Source organism: Podarcis pityusensis (genome assembly GCF_964106645.2).
Source record: "Podarcis pityusensis genome assembly, chromosome: 15".
Lineage (NCBI taxonomy): Eukaryota > Metazoa > Chordata > Lepidosauria > Squamata > Lacertidae > Podarcis > Podarcis pityusensis.
In genome coordinates this window covers 24,617,579-24,639,916 of record NC_138040.1, presented here as the reverse complement: position 1 = coordinate 24,639,916, position 22,338 = coordinate 24,617,579, and the positions used below count along the sequence as shown (strand labels likewise).

The window sequence follows — 22,338 nt, the reverse complement described above, 5'->3', positions numbered from 1 at the left end:
AATAAACATAATAAACAGTGTAACATATATCTTAACATAATTTCACATTTTCTTTGGACTTCCTCACATCTCCCGCTCCCACTTTCATCGTTATAACATTTTGCCAGCAATTTATTATCTTATTTGCATTCTTATATCCCATCTGTATATTTATAATCTTATAATTCTCAAAAAAGTTCATATTTTCTCAATTTCACTTATTATCTTAAATCATCTAGTTTAGTGGTGCTCAATTATTTGTGATCTAGCATCCTGCTTAGCATTCACTCAAATTACAATGTTTTTGTAGATAATTCTTAAATTTCTTCCAATCCTCCTCCATCTTCTCTTCTCCCAGGTCCCGGATTCTGCCGGTCATCTCGGCCAGTTCCATATAGTCTATCAGTTGCATCTGCCATTCTTCCAGTGTGGGTAGATCTTGAGTTTTCCAGTGCTTTGCGAGAAGTATCCTTGCTGCTGTTGTTGCATACATAAAAAATGTCTGGTCCTTCTTTACCACCCCTTGGCCGACAATGCCCAAAAGAAAGGCCTCTGGTTTCTTAGTGAAGGTATACTTAAATACCTTTTTCAGTTCATTATAAATCATTTCCCAGAACGCCTTCACTTTAGGGCAGGTCCACCAGAGGTGGAAGAATGTTCCTTCACTCTCTTTACATTTCCAGCACTTATTATCAGACAGGTGGTATATTTTTGCAAGTTTGACTGGGGTCATATACCATCTATATATCATTTTCATTACATTTTCTTTCAAAGCATTGCATGCAGTAAAGTTCAATCCAGTACTCCACAACCTTTCCCAGTCCTCAAACATAATATTATATCCAATGTCCTGTGCCCACCTTATCATAGCCGATTTGACCATTTCATCTTGTGTATTCCATTTTAACAGCAAGTTATACATCCTTGAAAGTACCTTAGTCTTTGATTCTAACAATTCTGTTTCTAATTTTGATTTCTCCACCTGGAACCCTAATTTCTTGTCATTTTTAAAAACTTCTTTAATCTGAGCGTAATGTAACCAGTCTCGCACTTTATCCTTCATTTTCTCCAAACTCTGCAATTTCCAATTGTCTCCGTCTTTTTCTAATATTTCCCAATATTTAGGCCATTTAGCCTCCATATTGGGTCTTTTTCGGGCCTTAGCTTCCAAAGGTGAAAGCCACCTTGGAGTTTTATTTTCCAGCAAGTCTTTATATTTTGTCCAGACATTAAACAGTGATTTTCTGACAATATGGTTCTTAAAGGCCTTATTTGCTTTAACCTTGTCATACCATAAGTATGCATGCCATCCAAAAGCATTGTTAAACCCTTCCAAATCCAACACGTCAGTGTCTTCAAGAAGTAGCCAGTCTTTTAGCCAGCAGAACGCTGCGGCCTCATAATACAACTTTAGATCTGGCAGGGCAAAGCCCCCTCTTTCTTTCGCATCATGTGGCCCATCTCTTGGCTGGCTGAATGGTGCAGGCGTAGTAGTACAGTCTAGTAGCAGACACATCTGTGAGGTTTAGTCCATGGATGCCAGGCCTTCCAGGCCTCACAAATGAGCAGGGCATGACTTGGGTGCTTAAGCTGAACTGAAAGGGGATGGTAACAGGGAAGGAAGATGTGCCAAACCTCATATTGGGTTGATTTTCACAAAGTGATAAATCTGTGTCTGGGCTGCACCCTTTCAGACTGCAGAGAGTAACTCGCATTGACTAAATGCTCTTCTGTATAATAACAGCAACAGTATTTCTATACATGGTAAGCTTTGCCCGGGACAAAAGTTCTGGTCTAGCATTCTCCTAAAATGTTCGCTTCCTGCTTGAAGAGAAAGAGAGAGATGCATGGATGAATTTACTTTAGAGACAAAGGGAAGGGAAACACAACAAGAGAAGTCTATGAATGGGATGCATAGCAGGATTCGTCTTCCCCTTCCCCAATATAACCTTGGAGGTCACCCAGTGGCCCTGAATGGCCGTGGCTTCAGGTCTCTCTCTCTCCAAAAAAGGAAGGCCTTATTCATGCAGCCTTCAATTTGGTAGCTTTAAAAGGGAGTGAGACACACTCATGGAGTATATATTTGTGTGTCTACATCAATCAACTTCTATGTACCAACTGCTGGAACCAGGCATAAGGGAAAGGCCAACACTTTCACATCTTACCCATGAGACTCCCAGAGCCACCTGACTGGCTGCTGCTGGAGGCAGAACAGTAGACTTGCTGGACATTTGCTTCGATCCAGCAAGACCTGACTTTCTCAAAGGCAATTCCCCAGTGCCGATCTCTTTCCCAGGTATGGAGATTGCCTGGCCTAGCCCTGATGGAGAGGCACTTAGCCAGAGGGAACCTTTCCTTATTGTAAATGACAGAGGCTGCTCCCGGCATGCTGTGTGCTAATATTTCTTTAGCTGTTTTCCCGTTTAAGGTCAGGTATTATACACCATTTCCTAGTGAGCTCAAGCAAATGATTACATCGCCCGAGTCACAGGCTCATTCTGTAAATATAAATGCAGCTTCCTGACTCGGGCAATGAACCGATCAGCCATCAAATCATGGAGCTGAGGAGCCAACGTCTTTCTTCTGGGGCTGTTTAAAGTGCAGCACGAAAGCTTCCTGCTAGTGGGATTGATGAGACGCTAGATCTGAATAGCTACAGTTTATACATAGACAAATGTGGCTTGTCGAAGGCTTGGCTCTCTCCTATCTTTTAAATCATGCTGTAAGCAATGGCCTAGGCTTCCTAGAACATCGACACAGCCAGAACCACAATGCTTTTTTCCCCCTTTTAGTAAATTGCAGATCCGAGCCGAGACTGCCCGGTTTTTCAAAAAAAAATTTCCATATCAAAAATGAGCTGTTGCGGTACATCATGCTTGAAAAGTAAGGCCTCTTTTCCTTGCACTATCCTGGTCAGCTCTAAGTCTCCACAAGTCATGCTTGCCATAGGAGACATTACATAACTGGATCTGATTGGCTATGCAGGACTTCTGTTTTCATCCCATTCTCTGCATGGATATGTGGCTGTTTGAAATTATCTGCCTCTGCTCTCAATTGCCATCTTTATCCCTCATTCATCTGGTAGACAATTTGTGCAGCTACATATAGTGCTGGTATTTTATCTTATCTATTAAGTGATCTCTGATTGGCTAGCACAGATGACCAATCTAAAAAAAGGAGAAAGGAGGAGGGGGAAATAACACAGACTCGGGTGTGGGGAGGCAAATATGCATGCAATCAAAGTGAACTGGGGAAATATTTCTTCTGAGAAATCAAATCTGGATAATATTTGTTGAAGCTCCCGACTTTTCCAAAGCAGGGGTATGCACAAAATAGTCCCAAATATTGCTGTCAGGGGGTGGTGCTGTGGGACTTGAATATTCTCTGATAAAATAAATTTTGATTTTTTTTTTATGGTTGCCTGTAGCCATTGCTTCCTCTTTCTGCTGTGGGATTGGTGGAATTTCTGCTTTCTCCTGGCTGGAGTCCAGGCAATCAGGGATCACACCATGAACATCAGGATGCTTTGTAGTTAGGGATGGTTGAATATGCCAGTTTTGGTTTCTTCCCCGCACCTCCCAATATTAAACTCAGTTCTCTACATTTCCATATCAGTTTGCAAATGGTTTTCTTTTTAAAGTCCTCATGAAAATTCATCACGCATTTCAGTGGAAATTTCTCCTTCTGGTTAAGAGCCAGACCCACTAAGACACTTTTGCAAAGTCCTCTTCCCTAATACAATGCATTTGTATGTTACCATATTTTTCGCTCTATAACACGCACCCGACCATAACACGCACGTAGTTTTTAGAGGAGGAAAATCCGTAGGCATGCCACCCGTAGGCATTTCCTCCATAACATGCACAGACATTTCCCCTTACTTTCTAGGAGGAAAAAAGTGGATGCTATGGTGCAAAAAATACGGTATTTTCATTGTTGTTGTAGGCATCCGTCTGCCTTGTGAGACAATGAAGAGTGTGGCTTTAGGGTTAGTGTCAAACTACTGTAGAGTTACAGTGCCTGCTGTGGCTGTGGAGACTGATACATGTTTTATTGCAGCTGGGGTAGCTGAAGGCATCTGGTTTTGATGCTACAGGTGTACCATGATGTTTCTTCTCTCTATGTTCCTCCCAGCAGTCATTCCTCCTCTGGTCACTGTTGCGGATACACAACCTGTCGTCTGCAAGGGATTCCCACTCAGCAAGGTTGATGTTGCCAACCTTCATGTCATATTTGCAGGCATCTTTATAACACGGAGCTGGTCTGCCAATGGGGCTGGTGCCTGAAGCCAGCTCCCCAGAGAGGATGTCCTCAGGGATACTGTTATCTTCCAATCTGTGTACATGACCAAGCCAGCATAGACGTCACTGAGACAGAAGTGCAAATGTGCTGGGAATGTGGGTTTGGGAGAGCACATCTTTGTCTGAGACTCTGTCCTGCCATGTGATGCCCCAAGTTTTCCTGACATATAATAATAATAATAATAATAATAATAATAATAATAATAATAATAATTTATTTATACCCCGCCCTCCCCAGCCAAGGCCGGGCTCAGGGCGGCTAACAAGCAATAATAAAAACAAGTTGAATGAATACAACTTAAAACAAGATTAAAATACAACATTAAAACATTAAAATGCAGCCTCATCACAGGAGGAGAAAGGAAAAAGAAAGAGGGGGAGGGAATCAAATTGACTCCAAGCCAAAGGCCAGATGGAACAACTTTGTCTTACAGGCCCTGCAGAAAGAAATCAGATCCTGCAGGGCCCTGGTCTCATGAGACAGAGCGTTCCTCCAGGCCGGAGCCAGTGTTGAAAAAGCCCTGGCTTTGGTTGAGGCTAATCTAACTTCCTTAGGGCCTGGGACCTCTAGGGTGTTGCTATTTATGGACCTTAAGGTCCTCCGTGGGGCATACCGGGAGAGGCGGTCCCGTAGGTACGAGGGTCCTAGGCCGTGAAGGGCTTTAAAGGTCAAAGGTCAACATGGGACTCAGCGGGCACCCTTAGCGCCCCCCCAACCCGCAAAGGAACCCACTAACGGGCTCCGAAGTGAAGAGGGGGAAGTGGCGCGGTGCTGTGAGTCAACTGCTATTTCCGTGGAGCGAAGCCGCATAGCCGTTCCCGGAGAGCGCTGCCTTTTTCCTGGGACAATTTGGACTCTAAAATAAGCACCCGTGAGTACTTAGACTTTGAACAACTGGACATTAAATAAGGACTTGCGAGCAGAAAGGAATTGGATTTTAAAAACTTATTTTAATTTGGTACGGAACGGGAAGGTTTAAACAGGAAGTCAGCCTTCCGTTCTTTTGTAGACAGAATAAAGCAAAGACAACGTAAACTAGAGCTTAGAAAATCGCCTTTAAAGGATTGGATTTCACCATTTAAAATTGTGGAACCCCCCTTCGACAGCAGGAGAAGGAGGGGGATCTTTTTCGGACTGTCTAAAGTGAGTTTAAAGTAAAGTAACTTTCCTCCGTCCTGATCCTGGAGCGGGGGGTCAGGACTGACGTTTGAAGTTCATTGACCAGAGACAAGCGTTTTTGACAGATAGCTAAAAGAAGAGAAACATAGTGATTCCACTGCTTCCCTTCGCATCTTTAAGCAACAAATATTGACAAAGTATCTCAAAAAGGGAAACTTTATTGCAAGAACAAATAGAAGTTTCCCCCCTAGAGGGAGACTGTGAAACTGTAACCAACTCCAGGGAGCCGGCAGCTGTTACAGATTACAACCGTGGGAACAGGCATCTGACCTTGCAGGACAATGTATTCAGAAGCTTTGTTGTGTGCTTTCTATAAAACAAATGCCCTACTGGAACAGTTACACGAGGTGAATTGGATGGCGACTTCGACTAAAAATTTTGAACAGGCAGTGGGAAAATACGTGGAGCCCACTCAGGAATTAAATCAGGAGTGTGTCCTGACAGAACAGGCCCAACAGGAATGTGAGTTTTCGGATTTGACAAATGAACTTGGAAAAAGCCAGATTTGGAAAGAAAAAGTTTGGTTTGGCTTGGAAATGGGGGGCTGGATTGACCCTCCTATGTTGGGATGTTTGGACTTTTCAAATCTGGCAATGGGCCATGAGATGTTTGGGGTTGTGGGGGCTCTTAATTTTGGAGGGTCTTTGAAACATGCTCTTAAATACCATATGGAACTCAGTGTTGAACATGGAAAAGGGGCTGATCTGTCGAGAAGGGTTAAAAATATTGCCAAGCTGGAGTTACCACGAGCAGGAGATAAGGGAAAATACAGTTACAAATATGAAGAAGAGTTGTGGAAGGGACATGGAAGAGACTTGAGGGCCTCGGATATAAGGCTGCCAGGTTAATGGGCTAGATCGACGGGATAATAAGGACTGACAAAACCCAGAACCAGGAGGAAGGGACGTTGGATGAAGATTGGATCTGTTTGCATCTCTTTTTTCTATCATTAGAACTGTTTTATAAAATTGATGAATGTCAGAAAAATGTTGGAATGAAATTACTTGGCTTTAGTAAAGATGTTTAAAGAATTATGAAAGAATATAATGGTTATGAGAAGTTGGTAAGGATAAGATTTAAGTTTTAAGCTTTAAGGTTTATTTTATTATAGAAAGATAAGATTAAAACAGTTTAGGGTAATGTAATGACAGAATATTATGAAATATGGAAAGGATTTGCAGGGATAATTAATAACTAGGATACAAAGAAAGGGAGGAGGAGGACGTCAAAGAAAGAAGATAATGACAGTTGAGGATTTGAGAATAATGAATTTGTTTTTAATTGTTTTTAATTGTTTGTGATGTATTTTTGTATTTTTTCCCCCTGTCACTTTTTCCTATTTTTGAACTTGTATTCATATGGTTGGAAGGGGTTTGTTTTTTTTTCTTTTTCTACTTTGTTAACTATTTTTATTTTGTACTCTCTATTGCTTTTATTTTATTTTGTAACACTTCGAAAATTCCAATAAATATCTTATAAAAAATAAAAATAAAGGTCAAAGGTCAAAACCAGCACCTTAAATCTGACCCTCCAGTGTTGGAAGGTGTTGAGGCATCACTCCTGGCATCCTCACTACCATAAAGCAGGGCGCCCAAGACGCAAGCCTGGTAGACTTTCATCTTGGTACTGGACATTAGCATCGCTTTCACCCATACCTTTTTGAAAAGACGAGCCATTGCCATAGCTCCCTTACAAAAAACGCTTATCCAGCTCAGCATCAATGGAGACAAAATCATCTACCAACTCAAATGTGTGATCACCAATGCTGATGTGGGGAGTGCTAATGTTATCCTGACCCAGGATGTTGGTCTTCATCAGGCTGATGTTGAGGCCAATATACAGTGGTACCTTGGTAGTCGAATGGCTTGGCTCCCGAACGCCACAAACCCAGAAGTGAGTGTTCTGGTTTGCAAATGTTTTTCGGAAGTCTGACGCAGCTTCTGCAGCTTCTGATTGAGTGCAGGAAACTCCTGCAGCCAATCAGAAGCTGTGCCTTGGTTTTCAAACCATTTTGGGAGTCGAACGAACTCCTGGAACGGATTAAATTCAAGAACCAAGGTACCACTGTATGCATTTTATATGCACACTTTGCCTCACCATAGACTTTTTTTGTACACATTCAGAGACATACAGCTGAAAGTGGAAATAGAAAATAGCTATTGTGGTTAGTAGACCTTGATATTCTTATCCTCCAAGAATTGGTCTAATCCCCTTTTAATGCCATCCAGCAACTGGTATTCAAAAACATTACTTCCTCCAGCTGTGGCGTCCAAGTCCAATGCTCAAAAGCACGATCGTTTTAATCGTGATACCTTCCTATGTTTCCATGTTCCTACTGTGCTGTGTGTGGCCTTTGGTAGACCAGTTCTCTTTACCTCTGCCTGCTCTCCAAGCCCCAGGGGCCATTTGGCTCCCAATTCTAGAGGCAGTACCTTTTGTGCTTGTTTAAGCAGGCTTTCCCCCCTCTCCCGGTGCTGTAATGATGTTTAGCAAGTCACTCACACATATTCCACCTCCTGCATTTTTCATGTGCTTGGTCTCCCGAGGCGGGTACGGTCTTCTAATCAAACAGTAGCTGAGCGGGTGAGTTCTCCTGCCCCCTCCCCACAATTGATAATTACCCTTCCCTTCGCTCTTGGCAAGGTGGTCCAGCTGGCAGATTTCAGGAGAAGTTGCCAGCTGCAGCGGGACTGGATGGACAGACCCCCGGCCCATCTTAATTGGGCAAATGTGCTTCAGTGTGCCATGAGGATTGGGGGTGTCAGAATTGTTTTCAATGCCGGGAAGAAAATACTGTATTTTTTGCTCTATTTGATTCACTTTTTCCCTCCTAAAAAGTAAGGGGAAATGTATGTGTGTCTTATGGGGCGAATGCAGGCTGAGCAGCTATCCCAGAAGCCAGAACAGCAAGAAGGATTGCTGCTTTCACTGAGCAGCGATCCCTCTTGCTGTTCTGGCTTCTGAGATTCAGAATATCTTTTTTCTTGTTTTCCTCCTCCAAAAACTAGGTGCATCTTGTGGTCTGGTGCATCTTATAGAGCGAAAAATACGGTAATTTGTGCAGCCTCCTCCTTGTCTTGAAGTTGGGTAGGCCCTGCTGGACAAACCTCCAGCCTTAATGACTCTTCCTGTGTAAATGAACTCCCACAACAAAACATTCTCTCTCCCTTTTCTCCAATCCCTCTGGTAAAACCAGATCTCCGAACAGCAAGGTTGATCTCCCTCTCCTGGACTGTTCCTTGTAATGACCAGCTAGGCATGGATAGATCAATCTATTTCCAGTCCCGGTCAATTTTGCATGCCTTCATTCATAAGTTTCTTCTGTCTTGTCACTGTCCTGCTTTTTTTCTGCACGGAAATCACAAAATTTGGAGAAGTCTGAAAATGGAAGGATAGTAAGAAAGGGAAACCATTATAGCTGTGTATCTGACCTGATATGCACAATCGCTGTTCAGTGGTTTTCTTCCTGGTCTGACTGATCTGCTTGTATTTCCTTCAGGGCATGTATTGCGGGTTCCAGGGCTAACATATTTCCTGATTGTCTCCAAGTCCAGCTTCATCTGAGCAACACTAACATGGGTGAGGTAGGAGCTCCTGAACTTTGAGCAGGGTGCCGCTAAAAACTTCCCCCACTACTGCAAGGCAGTCTAAATTCTCCAGTCTGTATGCCTTTTGCAAAACAAGAAACAGCGCATAAATTCTCTTATTTTGCAGGGATAATTTTACAGCTTTCTACTTGTCTTTGTAATTTATTGTGGTTTTGCTAGCCGTGTAGTTTGACTAGGTTTGCTAGCCATTCCCCTCACATCAGGGGGGATTTTATTCAGTCATGACTCTGATTTCTGAGACTTTCAAGGATGTTGCTGGAAGGTTAGAAAGTTAAATAAACTGAAAGAAAACTGGCATTCTGCCCTCCCACAAACCATAGCAATGCACACTCTGATCTTGGTCCTTGTATCATAAGTATCACCTCTTTCCAGGTGTGTCTGCTTAGGCACTGAGAGCATAAGCTGAGGTCAATCTCCTGGAGCTTGCACAATCAGAGGTATGGAAGGTATCCAGTACTACTTTTCTAGGAAAAGAGGTGCCAGAACTCACCATGAACACCTACTTCCTTCTCTTAGAATGGCAATGGTCCTTTGAGCTCCCCCTGAAAAGAGGCCCTGAAGGTATTTATGAGGCAGACAGAGAGAGAGAAAGCGAGAAAGAGAGAGAGAGAGTACTTTTTCAGTGACCCCCCCCCCCATCGTGGAACATCACCAGACAAGGACCAGGCCATTTATAGTACTTTATTTCAATATTTGTATACAGTTGTACCTTAGATACCGAACGCCTTGATATTTGGACATTTTGGCTCCTGAACACTGGAAACCTGGAAGTGACTGTTCCAGTTTGTGATCATTCTTTGGAACCTGAACGTCCGACTGGGCTTCTGCAGCTTCCGATTGGCTGCAGGAGCTTCCTGCAGCCAATCAGTAGCTGTGCTTTGGTTTCCGAATCTTTTGGAAGTCAAATGGACTTCTGGAATGGATTGTGTTCGACTTCCAAGGTACAACTGCATCTGCATTTCACTGTCGTTTTAGGATGGTGTCTCCCACCCCAATAAAGCCCTTAGAAGATTATATCCGTGACCAGGGAGAAGAGTCGGTGGAAGAAGATTGGAAGAAATTTAAAGACTATTTACAGAAATATTGCAAAATTAATGAATGTTAGAATGATGTTGGATTGAAGTTAAGTGATTTCCAGCTGTACAGGTACAAAAGAATATGGAAAAATTGGTTTTTAATATGTAAAAATTTAAAGTTATAATATATCAAGATTAAAGATTAGGATTAAAAAGGAGGGAAAGGAATTGTTGGATTAACAAATTTAATTGGAATACAAAAGAGGGAGGTATGAGGAGGTCCAGGAAACAAGTAAATGTAAAAGAAGTGAGGAAAAGTTGGAATTGTTTTTAACTGTTTTTTCTTTTTTTCTACTTTGTATTTTTCCTTTTCATTGTTAATTTTTTTTTACTAATGCGATTCTTTTTTTCCTTTGAAACTTTAATAAATATTATTTTTTAAAAAAAGAAGATTATTTTGTGGCTCTCTGTTTTATATGATTGTTGCTGAACTTGTGTTAATCTCTGCTTTGATATTGTCTGTCTGTTTTATAGGTTTTTTCTTCTTCATCTGTTGACTGGTGTTTTATTGGAATTGAGATTTTAATTTTGTTTTAATCCTTTTGCTGTCTAGGGAGCTCTGGTTATTGGGCTTCTAGTAAAGGAAACAAACAAACAACAAATAGGATCACATTTTTTTCAGCCAGTGCAAAATCAATGACTCCTGACTCGTGAGTTGTGGGTGCTCACATGTGGCTGCATTTGGGCAGGTGGGATAGCTGGGAGGAGTCTAATGAGTGAAAAAAATGAGGAGTCAAACAAGCCTTAGTGAATTTGCAGTGGATCTGGGACTTTCCTTGTGCTCTGTCCCAACCTATGTAGCTGATCTCTTGTAAAGCTTATCTAACTCAATCAAACTGGAAATCTTGTTTAGTAAAATGTCAGTGAGCAAAACATTTATTTGCAGATGAGAATGAATACAAATGAAGAACCGGGCTGGGTTCAAATGCAGATGAAGACAGGCTCACATTTTTTGTTACCATTTCATGTAGCCACAAGGTTTAACCTGCCCATTCCTTTGGTGTAAGCTCCAAAGATAGTGTCAATCACTCAGGGGCCTAAAAAGAGAGGTCTCTTTATCTGACCTTCCCCATTCTAGGCTGATTTGTCACTCAGATACACAAAGCTGTTAGTCCTCTGGATCAATGTCATCTTTCTTATCACAGCCAAAGGCTGAGAAGCTAATTCCAAATGTCCCAGCCATGTCACCCATGTGGAGACGGATCCCTGCTAGCGAGACTTGTGCGTTCTCTATTTTGACAGAAATGGGCACCTGTTATGCCCCACACTGGATGCTAAGTTTTGAAAAGGTTGTGGGCTTGGTGCAAAAATAATGTTAATAACAACGAAAGCTCACACACCCCAAATTGGAGAAGATGGGAAAGATTCAAGAAATTGGATTATGAAATGCTTTGACGGAATGTAGCTAGATAATTGTGAGAGATTTGCAATGCCATCATGTTAGACCTGGAGAAGGAGAGGGCAAAAATGTGGGAGATTTGTGATTATGCTGTTCTGGTCCTGATGCTCAGAGAATAGGAAGTGGTATGCAGCTGATTCCAGCAAACTCTGCATGCATTTTGGAACCATAAGGAGGAGATGTAGGTGTCATTGAAATTCTACTCAATTTTGATCCAGAGCAGATTCCAGTGTATAGTTAGCAGAGTAAAAACTTAAACACATTGCAGGATTCCCAAAAAATAGATCAGAGTCCATTGTATTTCATCCAGCAGAGCTTTACAGCTACTGAAGGCAAATGAGCATAATGGTCACAAATCCAATACATTCAGGATTGGCACTGTCCATAAGAAATCCAGTTGCAGCAGACTTAACTTACAGTAACTTATAATAAGGCTAAACCTTAACACTAAGCATAATATGTACAGGACACCACACCAGAAGGAAAAGAGATAGAAAGAGGAAAAGTGAAACCCTGGCTCCTTCTGGCCTTATTATTATAGTCAGCATGACCTTGACAGAAGAGACAAGAGAACCAGTTTAAACCAGCTGTACTCAGCTTCTCTGAAGGAATAACCCAAACATCATGAACCTTCTGCTTGTTTCTTTCACACAGAGAAGCCTCGAGAACCTTCTTGAATTAAGTAGAATAGGAAAGATCTCTACACATCTAAGAAATGCAAGCTGGCAGTAGGAGCAAGAAGTACAACTACCTTAAGACAAATCCTTCCAGTAGCACCTTTAAGACCAACTAAGTTAGTTCTTGGTATGAGCTTTCGTGTGCAAGCACACTTCTTCAGATACACTGAAACAGAAGTTGCCAGATCCTTCTATATAGTGAGAAGGTGGGGAGGGGTATTACTCAGAAGGGTGGTGGGAATGGGAGATTGGCAGATAGCTGAGATGAGCCTGCTGACGACTCTTAACGACTGTAATAGGTCTTACAGGAAAAGGCAAGGGGTGAGAAGGTGAGAAATGGCTTAGTCATGTATAATGGGATAAGAATCCAATGTCTTTGTTCAAACCAGGTCTCTCCATGGTTTTAAGTTTGGTAATGAGTTGCAATTCAGCAGCTTCTCTTTCCAGTCTATTTCTGAAATTCCTTTGTAGTAAAACAGCTACTTTGAGATCTTGTATAGAATGTCCTGGGAGATTGAAGTGTTCTCCTACTGGTTTCTCTGTTTTGTGATTCTTGATGTCAGATTTATGTCCATTTATTCTTTGGCGTAAGGTTTGGCCTGTTTGTCCCATATAGAGAGCTGAAGGACACTGTTGGCATTTGATGCCATACACAATGTTAGATGATGAGCAATTGAATAGTCCCGAGATGGTATGTGTGATGTTGTTGGGGCCAGTAATGGTGTTGTCCGGGTGTATGTGGCAGCAAAGTTGGCATCTGGGTTTATTGCAGGCTCTGGTGCCAGTGTCCGTGTTAAGTCTGGTTGTAGTATTATTGTGGGTTAGGAGTTGTTTAAGATTGGGTGGCTGTCTGTAGGCAATGAAAGGTCTTCCTCCCAGAGCTTGAGAAAGAGAACTGTCATTGTCCAGGAGAGGTTGTAGATCTCTGATGATGCGTTGTACTGTTTTAACTTGGGAGCTGTATGTGATGACTAGAGGTGTTCTGTTATTTTCTTTTTTGGGTCTGTCTTGCAGCAAGTTCTCTCTGGGTATAAGTCTGGCTCTGTTGATCTGTTGTCTAACTTCATCTGCTGGGTATTTTAGTTCTGAAAAGGTTTGCTGTAGATCTCTTAGGTGAGAGTCTCTGTCTGTAGAATTGGAACAGATGCGGCTGTAACGTAGTGCCTGGCTATATACAATGGACTGTTTGGTATGTTTGGGATGGTAGCTAGAGGCATGTAGATATGTTTGTCGGTCAGTTGGTTTACAGTATAAGGTGGTGTCTATGCGCCCATCCTGTATTTTTATAGTAGTGTCCAAAAAATGTATTTCTTGCATAGATTGATTCATTGTAAGGTTGATTGTGGGGTGAAAATCATTAAATTTCTGGTGAAAGGTGTCCAGGGTCTGTTGACCATGTGTCCAGATGATAAAAATATCGTCAATGTATCGCAGGTACAAGAGAGGTTTGAGTGGGTAGGAGTTTAGGAAACGTTGTTCTAAATCTGCCATGAAGATGTTGGCATACTGTGGGGCCATGCGGGTGCCCATTGCTGTGCCGCTGATCTGAAGGAACAGGTCATCACCGAATTTGAAGTTGTTGTGGGTAAGGACAAATTGGCAGAGTTTGGTGGCAAGGTCCGCTGTGGTTTTATCTGAAATGGTGTTCCTTATAGCTTGTAAACCATCGTTGTGTGGGATGTTGGTATACAGAGATTCCACATCCATAGTAGCTAGTATAGTATTGTTGGGAAGATTATTTAAAGATTGTATTTTCCTCAGAAAATCTGTGGTGTCACGTACATAGCTGGGAGCACTGATGGCATATGGTTTCAGAACAGAGTCCATATAACCGGAGACACCCACTGTAATAGTGCCAATACCTGAAATGATGGGGCGTCCTGGATTTCCTGGTTTGTGTATTTTAGGTAGAAGATAGAAAGTTTCTGGTCGAGGTTCTGTTGGTGTGTTGGTGAGGATCTGTTCTTGGATGTGTGGGGGTAGCTCCTTAACAATATTGTTCAGTTCTTTCTTGTATTCTTGTGTGGGGTCTGAGTCCAATTTTGTGTAAAAGGTGGTATTGGAAAGTTGTCTGTGAGCCTCCTGAATGTAGTCAGTTTTGTTCATGATGACGACAGCTCCACCTTTGTCTGCTTCTTTAATTATAATGTCTGGGTTGTTTCTGAGATTATCTATGGCTCTCCTTTCAGCATGGTTTAGATTTTGTTGTAAGCGATGGTGTTTTCTGGTCACATCTGTTTGGATTCTGTGGCGGAAGCAGTCAATGTACAAGTCCAGTGTGGTATTGCGTCCATCAGGAGGGGTCCATGTGGAGTCCCTTTTTGTGTAACACTTTTTCGGAGGTAGTTGGTGGTCAGTGTTCTGTTGGGAGGGTGGTTGTTGTTCTCCAGTGGGTTCAGGCATAAACGGCGGAAAAATGCTTCCAAGTCCCCATAGAACTGAATCATGTGTGGGGATTTGGCAGGGCAGAATGACAGTCCACGTGAAAGGACTGATTCCTCGGCTGGGCTGAGTTTGTAGTAAAACAGCTACTTTGAGATCTTGTAATCTCACTTTTTGAGATCCGAAAAAGTGTTACACAAAAAGGGACTCCACATGGACCCCTCCTGATGGACGCAATACCACACTGGACTTGTACATTGACTGCTTCCGCCACAGAATCCAAACAGATGTGACCAGAAAACACCATCGCTTACAACAAAATCTAAACCATGCTGAAAGGAGAGCCATAGATAATCTCAGAAACAACCCAGACATTATAATTAAAGAAGCAGACAAAGGTGGAGCTGTCGTCATCATGAACAAAACTGACTACATTCAGGAGGCTCACAGACAACTTTCCAATACCGCCTTTTACACAAAATTGGACTCAGACCCCACACAAGAATACAAGAAAGAACTGAACAATATTGTTAAGGAGCTACCCCCACACATCCAAGAACAGATCCTCACCAACACACCAACAGAACCTCGACCAGGAACTTTCTATCTTCTACCTAAAATACACAAACCAGGAAATCCAGGATGCCCCATCATTTCAGGTATTGGCACTATTACAGTGGGTGTCTCCGGTTATATGGACTCTGTTCTGAAACCATATGCCATCAGTGCTCCCAGCTATGTACGTGACACCACAGATTTTCTGAGGAAAATACAATCTTTAAATAATCTTCCCAACAATACTATACTAGCTACTATGGATGTGGAATCTCTGTATACCAACATCCCACACAACGATGGTTTACAAGCTATAAGGAACACCATTTCAGATAAAACCACAGCGGACCTTGCCACCAAACTCTGCCAATTTGTCCTTACCCACAACAACTTCAAATTCGGTGATGACCTGTTCCTTCAGATCAGCGGCACAGCAATGGGCACCCGCATGGCCCCACAGTATGCCAACATCTTCATGGCAGATTTAGAACAACGTTTCCTAAACTCCTACCCACTCAAACCTCTCTTGTACCTGCGATACATTGACGATATTTTTATCATCTGGACACATGGTCAACAGACCCTGGACACCTTTCACCAGAAATTTAATGATTTTCACCCCACAATCAACCTTACAATGAATCAATCTATGCAAGAAATACATTTTTTGGACACTACTATAAAAATACAGGATGGGCGCACAGACACCACCTTATACCGTAAACCAACTGACCGACAAACATATCTACATGCCTCTAGCTACCATCCCAAACATACCAAACAGTCCATTGTATATAGCCAGGCACTACGTTACAGCCGCATCTGTTCCAATTCTACAGACAGAGACTCTCACCTAAGAGATCTACAGCAAACCTTTTCAGAACTAAAATACCCAGCAGATGACGTTAGACAACAGATCAACAGAGCCAGACTTATACCCAGAGAGAACTTGCTGCAAGACAGACCCAAAAAAGAAAATAACAGAACACCTCTAGTCATCACATACAGCTCCCAAGTTAAAACAGTACAACACATCATCAGAGATCTACAACCTCTCCTGGACAATGACAGTTCTCTTTCTCAAGCTCTGGGAGGAAGACCTTTCATTGCCTACAGACAGCCACCCAATCTTAAACAACTCCTAACCCACAATAATACTACAACCAGACTTAACACGGACACTGGCACCAGAGCCTGCAATAAACCCAGATGCCAACTTTGCTGCCACATACACCCGGACAACACCATTACTGGCCCCAACAACATCACACATACCATCTCGGGACTATTCAATTGCTCATCATCTAACATTGTGTATGGCATCAAATGCCAACAGTGTCCTTCAGCTCTCTATATGGGACAAACAGGCCAAACCTTACGCCAAAGAATAAATGGACATAAATCTGACATCAAGAATCACAAAACAGAGAAACCAGTAGGAGAACACTTCAATCTCCCAGGACATTCTATACAAGATCTCAAAGTAGCTGTTTTACTACAAAGGAATTTCAGAAATAGACTGGAAAGAGAAGCTGCTGAATTGCAACTCATTACCAAACTTAAAACCATGGAGAGACCTGGTTTGAACAAAGACATTGGATTCTTATCCCATTATACATGACTAAGCCATTTCTCACCTTCTCACCCCTTGCCTTTTCCTGTAAGACCTATTACAGTCGTTAAGAGTCGTCAGCAGGCTCATCTCAGCTATCTGCCAATCTCTCATTCCCACCACCCTTCTGAGTAATACCCCTCCCCACCTTCTCACTATATAGAAGGATCTGGCAACTTCTGTTTCAGTGTATCTGAAGAAGTGTGCTTGCACACGAAAGCTCATACCAAGAACTAACTTAGTTGGTCTTAAAGGTGCTACTGGAAGGATTTTTTTTATTTTGACTATGGCAGACCAACACGGCTACCTATCTAAAACTACCTTAAGAGTGTAGAAAGCTGCCTTACATGCCTAGTGAGGGTGTTGGTCTATCTGTCTCAGTATTGTCCACACTGACCAGCTGTAGGACTCCAAATTTCCAAGCAGCAGTCTCCAGAAGGGTTACCTGGAGATGCTGGGGATTGAACCAGGGACCTTCTGCATGCAAAACAGATGCTTTACCACTGAACCATCTCTCTTTCCTTGAAACTGGGCAACTTTCTGCTTCATGGGGGGACAGGTCCGTCTTATAGTCCCATCTCTGTCTTCTGACAAGAATGAAGATGCATTCTCATACCCACCAACCTGAGAGCAAGCCCCATTGGGCTCAGTGGGACTCATGTCTGGAATTGCACCATGGATGCAAAAAATCTGCACACCAGGCCTCAGACAGGGATGTTACAGCAAAGGTGGGTAACCTGCAGCCCCCACAAATGATGTTGGACTACAACTCCCATCAACCATGATGGTTGGGGATGGTGCTTTTTAGGATCACAACATTAGTTCCAAAGCACATGTCTAAGAATAGTTGAGAGAATCCACCAGAATGGCATGGGAAGTAATGCTGCTGAGCCTGGTTACATGAGCCAGTGGTGGTTAAGTGGTTATAGAGTGTCGGACTAGGACCTGGGAGACCAGGGTTCAAATCCCCACTCAGCCATGAAACTCACCTTGGGCCAGTTACTCACCCTCAGTCCAACCTACCTCACACAGTCATTGTCAGGATAAAATGGAGAGGGTGAGAGCTGTGTAGGCCACCTTGAGCTCCTTGGAGGAAAAGTGGGGTATAAATACAACAGCAGCAGCAGCAATAACAACAACAACAACCTGTTTGAGCTCCTCCCCTCACCCATCTAGTTCAGCATCCTGTTCTCAAAGACGTCATCTAGATGCCTGTGAGAAACCCCCAAGCAAGAACCCACCACAAGAGCGCTCTCCCCTCCTGTGATTTCCTGTGAAGAATTTACTGCCCCTCTGACTGTGGAGTCAGAGAGTCACTGTTGTGGGGAGCAGCCGCTGAGAGCCTTCTCCTCTATGACTTTGCCCAATCCTCTTTCAAAACCATCTAAGTTAGGTGCCATCGCTGCCTCCTGTGGCAGCAAGTCCACAGTTAAAACTACAGACCGTGTGAAGAAGTGCTTTCTTTTATCGGTCCCAAATTGTTCTATTCGACATTGTGGCACCATCCTTTCAGGAACGCAGTTCAGTATTTGGATTTGCTGTTTGTTTCCCGTGCCTAAGAAGCAGAGGCCAGCGTTTTTCAGGCGGCATCTTCTGCCCATTAAGGGGCCCACTCTCTCCCTCAGATCTACACACACACACACACACACACACACACATGCAATTTATTCAACCCCGCCTTTCTCTTATTTACATTTATATTGAATAATTTAAAACCCTTGCCCCCCATTTCCATAAATCATTCCGTCGAAGGTAAGGAAACTGCCCGCTTGTAACCAGGCACCCTCTGGGCAGAACGGCTAATTATGCGCCAATGAGCATTCTTGCAAGCTACTCTCGCTGTGCAAAGGAAGAGAGACCGTGGGGTTGCGGTGGGGAGAGGATTGTAGGGTAGGCAGCCAGAGCCAGGGGCAGTGTGTCCAATGAAAGGATTCAGTAGCTTAGGATAGCCCGGTGGTGAATTCATATGATGTTCGGCTATCCTGGGATAAGAATCCTGGAAGCATTTTGATCTCTGCTCTATTTATGCATAGAAGTATCCCTACATGGTCATATCACAAAATATCAAAGTGGTTCAGTCATATGATCCAGGGGTGAATGAGAAGCGTAAGTTGAAAAAGAACCAGAAGTTCCTAAAAACCAAACCCAAACCCTGAGTGTTTTGTTGTTGTTGTTGTTGTTGTTGTATCACTTGATAAATAGTTGTTGTTTTAAATATATCTATGCTGATTAATATTAAGGCAGTAAGCTAAAGTGAGGTTATTACCTCTGCACTGTGTGGAGCACAGTTCTAAGGAGTGTTACCACTTTTGAATGGTGCTTGCAATTCTGGGGTTGCTACCCAGTGCTGGATTTATGTATAAGCTAAACAAGCTGTAGCTTAGGGCCCCACTCTCTTGGGGGCCCAATTTTTTTTTTAAAGGAAAAAAAACACCTGAATGTACATTTCCAAAATATAAGATAAAAAACAAATAAAATAAAACCTACATACAGCAACAGTGTTTTGTGTTGTGTAGGCTCCTACGATGTAAGTAATGGGCCCCGCCTGCTAGCCTGCTCCCTAAAATATCACTAGTTTGCACATTTCTATATACCGTGGTACCTTGGTTCTCAAACTTAAACTGTTCTGGAAGTCTGTTCCACAATTACTTTGATAAAATACATATTTTGTTATGTGCAAATGGCTTTAGATACCTATTAGGTCTATAAATTACCGTATAGCATATATTTGACACAAAAAACAGTGACAACTTGTTCACAAAGGACAGCTGGACATATAAAGGGCCCCAGTACTTTCACTACATTAAACCTAAATCTGGCCCTGTTGCTACGTCTGTTGGGACATTGTCAATACTCACATTTGTGGACTGAAAAAAGTGATAACTTTTCCCTTTAGGTAGCTGTTATGGTCTTGTGATGTTCCCAATTCAGCGATGCAGCATCTCATCAAGACAGCCATGTGGCCAATAGCCAACAGATCAGCAGACAGACTTCACAAAGGCCTAAAATGAGTAGGAAAAGAGGTTCTCTGTCTCCACAGGAGATCGCTTGGCTCTCTCTTCTTCTCTCCCTGTGGTTGGCCAAGCTGTGCGGGGCTGGCTGACTCCTAGCTTGGTACCACAAGCAGAAATGGCACCTCACTCTCATACCCATGGAGGAGCAGCAAAGCTTCTTATGTGCATATGGGACTGGTTTTGGTGCGTCGCTCACAACACAGGCAGTAGGGAGCCACTGTGGAAAACATTGACTGGTGAAGACAATGCATTTGAAGCAGGGATGGGGAGCCCGTGGCTCTCCAAAGGTCGCTGGACTTCAGCTCCCATCAGACCCAGCCAGCATGACCAAGGGGATGGGGCAACTCCTCTATAAGAAAAGGTTACAATATTTTCATCCTTTTAGTATAGAGAAATGGCAAATAAGAGAGGAGGCAATGGCAGCACATAGTTAAACTATGGAACTCTCCCCCACATGGAGGCAGTAATGGCCACCAACTTTTGACAACTGCAAAAATAGATTGACTTGTGCTTCATTCCCAGTTTCACTAGGATTTAAGTTCTATCCACCACGGCATGATAGAAGTTTATGAAAGTTTCATGGCATGGAGGGAGTGGATATAGAAAAGTTTTTTTCTCTCTATCACATAACATAGAACTCACGGACATTCAGGGAAGCTGAACATTGACAGATTCAGGGCAGGGAAAAGGAACTTTCCCACACAGCTCAAAGTTAAACTATGGAACTCCCTGCCACAAGAGGCAGTGATGGCCACCAACTTGGATGGCTTTCAAAGAAGATTAGATGAATTCATGGAGGATGAGGCTATCAGCGTCTACTAGCCATGAAGGCCCTCTCATCATTGGAGGCAGGGATGAAGGGAGCTGTAGCTACACAACATCTGGAGGGCTACAGGTACCCCATTCTTGATTTAAAGTATTTCACGTGGGTGCTGCTGGGTACTTGAACCCAAGAGTGTACGAAGATGGAGAGATAAGTGGATGGCCTGCCTGCTTGAGTGGACTGTAGGTAGGCTCTGCTCTGTCCCAAACCACTACCTAAGGTCATTGTTGAGTCCATGAGACAGGGGTTCCCATCCATGAACATTTGATGCCAAGAACCCAAAAGGCAGGCAGGTCTCACATCCTCCTTGGTGGCTTCCACTGTCGCAACTACCGGAGACAGCAACAAGTAGATTATTAGGGAAATGAATATCCTCTTTCCCTGCTAACCCTGTCTACAAGTCGTCTCCCCCCGCCTTCCATTTCCTCTCTGCTTTCCAGGCAAAAAAAGATTAATTATAATTGCAATATTAGCATTCGTTTTACCACTGGCAGAACATGCAGAGAAATAAATTCAGCTGGAAGAGGAATGGCGATTACCGTGTCCACACTTAAAAGTCTTGTGAGATTGCTTCTGTTATTAATGAAATATTATTGACTAATTCAGCAGAATTTGGCAAAGGGTCCTTTCTTCTTCCTTCTACGAGGAGCTGAAGCAAAGACCTTTTGAAATGAACCCAAAAGCTGAACTGCCTGCAAAAACCTTACACATCAAGGAAAACCAGAGCATGATGAACATCCCTTTCATTTATTTTTTTAAAAATAATCAACCTTCAAGCATTTTCTCTTCCCCCTTTGGCTTCCCCCTCCCTCTCATCTATTCCTCTGAAATCCAATACTCAGCAGATGCCTTTGGAATTGTGTTTTATGTTGCGGGGCATGGATCCCCATTTAATTAACTCTATAACTGCAAGATAACTGCTGGCCTTCTGAATCTATAGTAAGCTCCCTAGATAGATTAAGAACCCAATACCCTCCAAAGGATAATCTGCCTTCCTCATCTAATGGTCCCAGAAGTACCTTATTCATGATTGCTTTAGGTAAAGTTGTCACAGGGGGATGCTTAGCACATCCTGTTTAGCAGAGTCCCACCTTTATTTTGAAGATGTCTAGTTATGAGAACATTGCATGTAGAAGATGTTTGGGAATAGATGGGTGGTTTTGTGGACTTCAGTCTGGGGAATCTAGGGGGTTCTTCAATGCAGCCATCAGTAATGGTGGAGAAGCTTCCCTGAAATACAATTTGTTTCCCACTCCCAACCTCCCTCTGCAGGAGAATTTTTGGTGCGTTCCAGGCCATGCTCTCTGTTAGGAACCTTCACAGGAAGCTAGCTGTGTTATACCCAGCCAGATCATTGGTCCATCTAGCTCTGCATTGTCTATACCAGGATAGGGAGCGTGTGGCCCTCCAGAAGCTGTTAGACTCCAACTCCAGTCATCCCTGACCCTTGGTCACACTGCCTGGGGCTGATGGGAGCTGTAAGCCAATAGAGGGCCCCAGGTTGGGCAGGTTGGTCTGCAGTGACTGACAGGGCTCTCCTGGGTCTTCACATGTTCTACTTGGATTTGCTGAGGATTGAACCCGGGACCTTCTGAGTGCAAAGCATGGCTTCTTCCACTGTTCTGCAGCCCTTTCCCAGCTCATAGGGCAACAGTAAAGTCCAAGAGATATCACCACTTTTCCATACTTACTGAATGTGAAGGCAGATCAAGATCTGCTGGGTGATTTGCTA

At 43.0% G+C, this 22,338-nt stretch overlaps 1 long non-coding RNA gene across 1 annotated transcript in view; it reads left to right on the top strand.

Moving 5' to 3' along the window:
* Positions 1–22,338, top strand: part of LOC308464377 — a 532,762-nt gene that overhangs the window by 136,121 nt on the left and 374,303 nt on the right. The window lies entirely within an intron of this gene.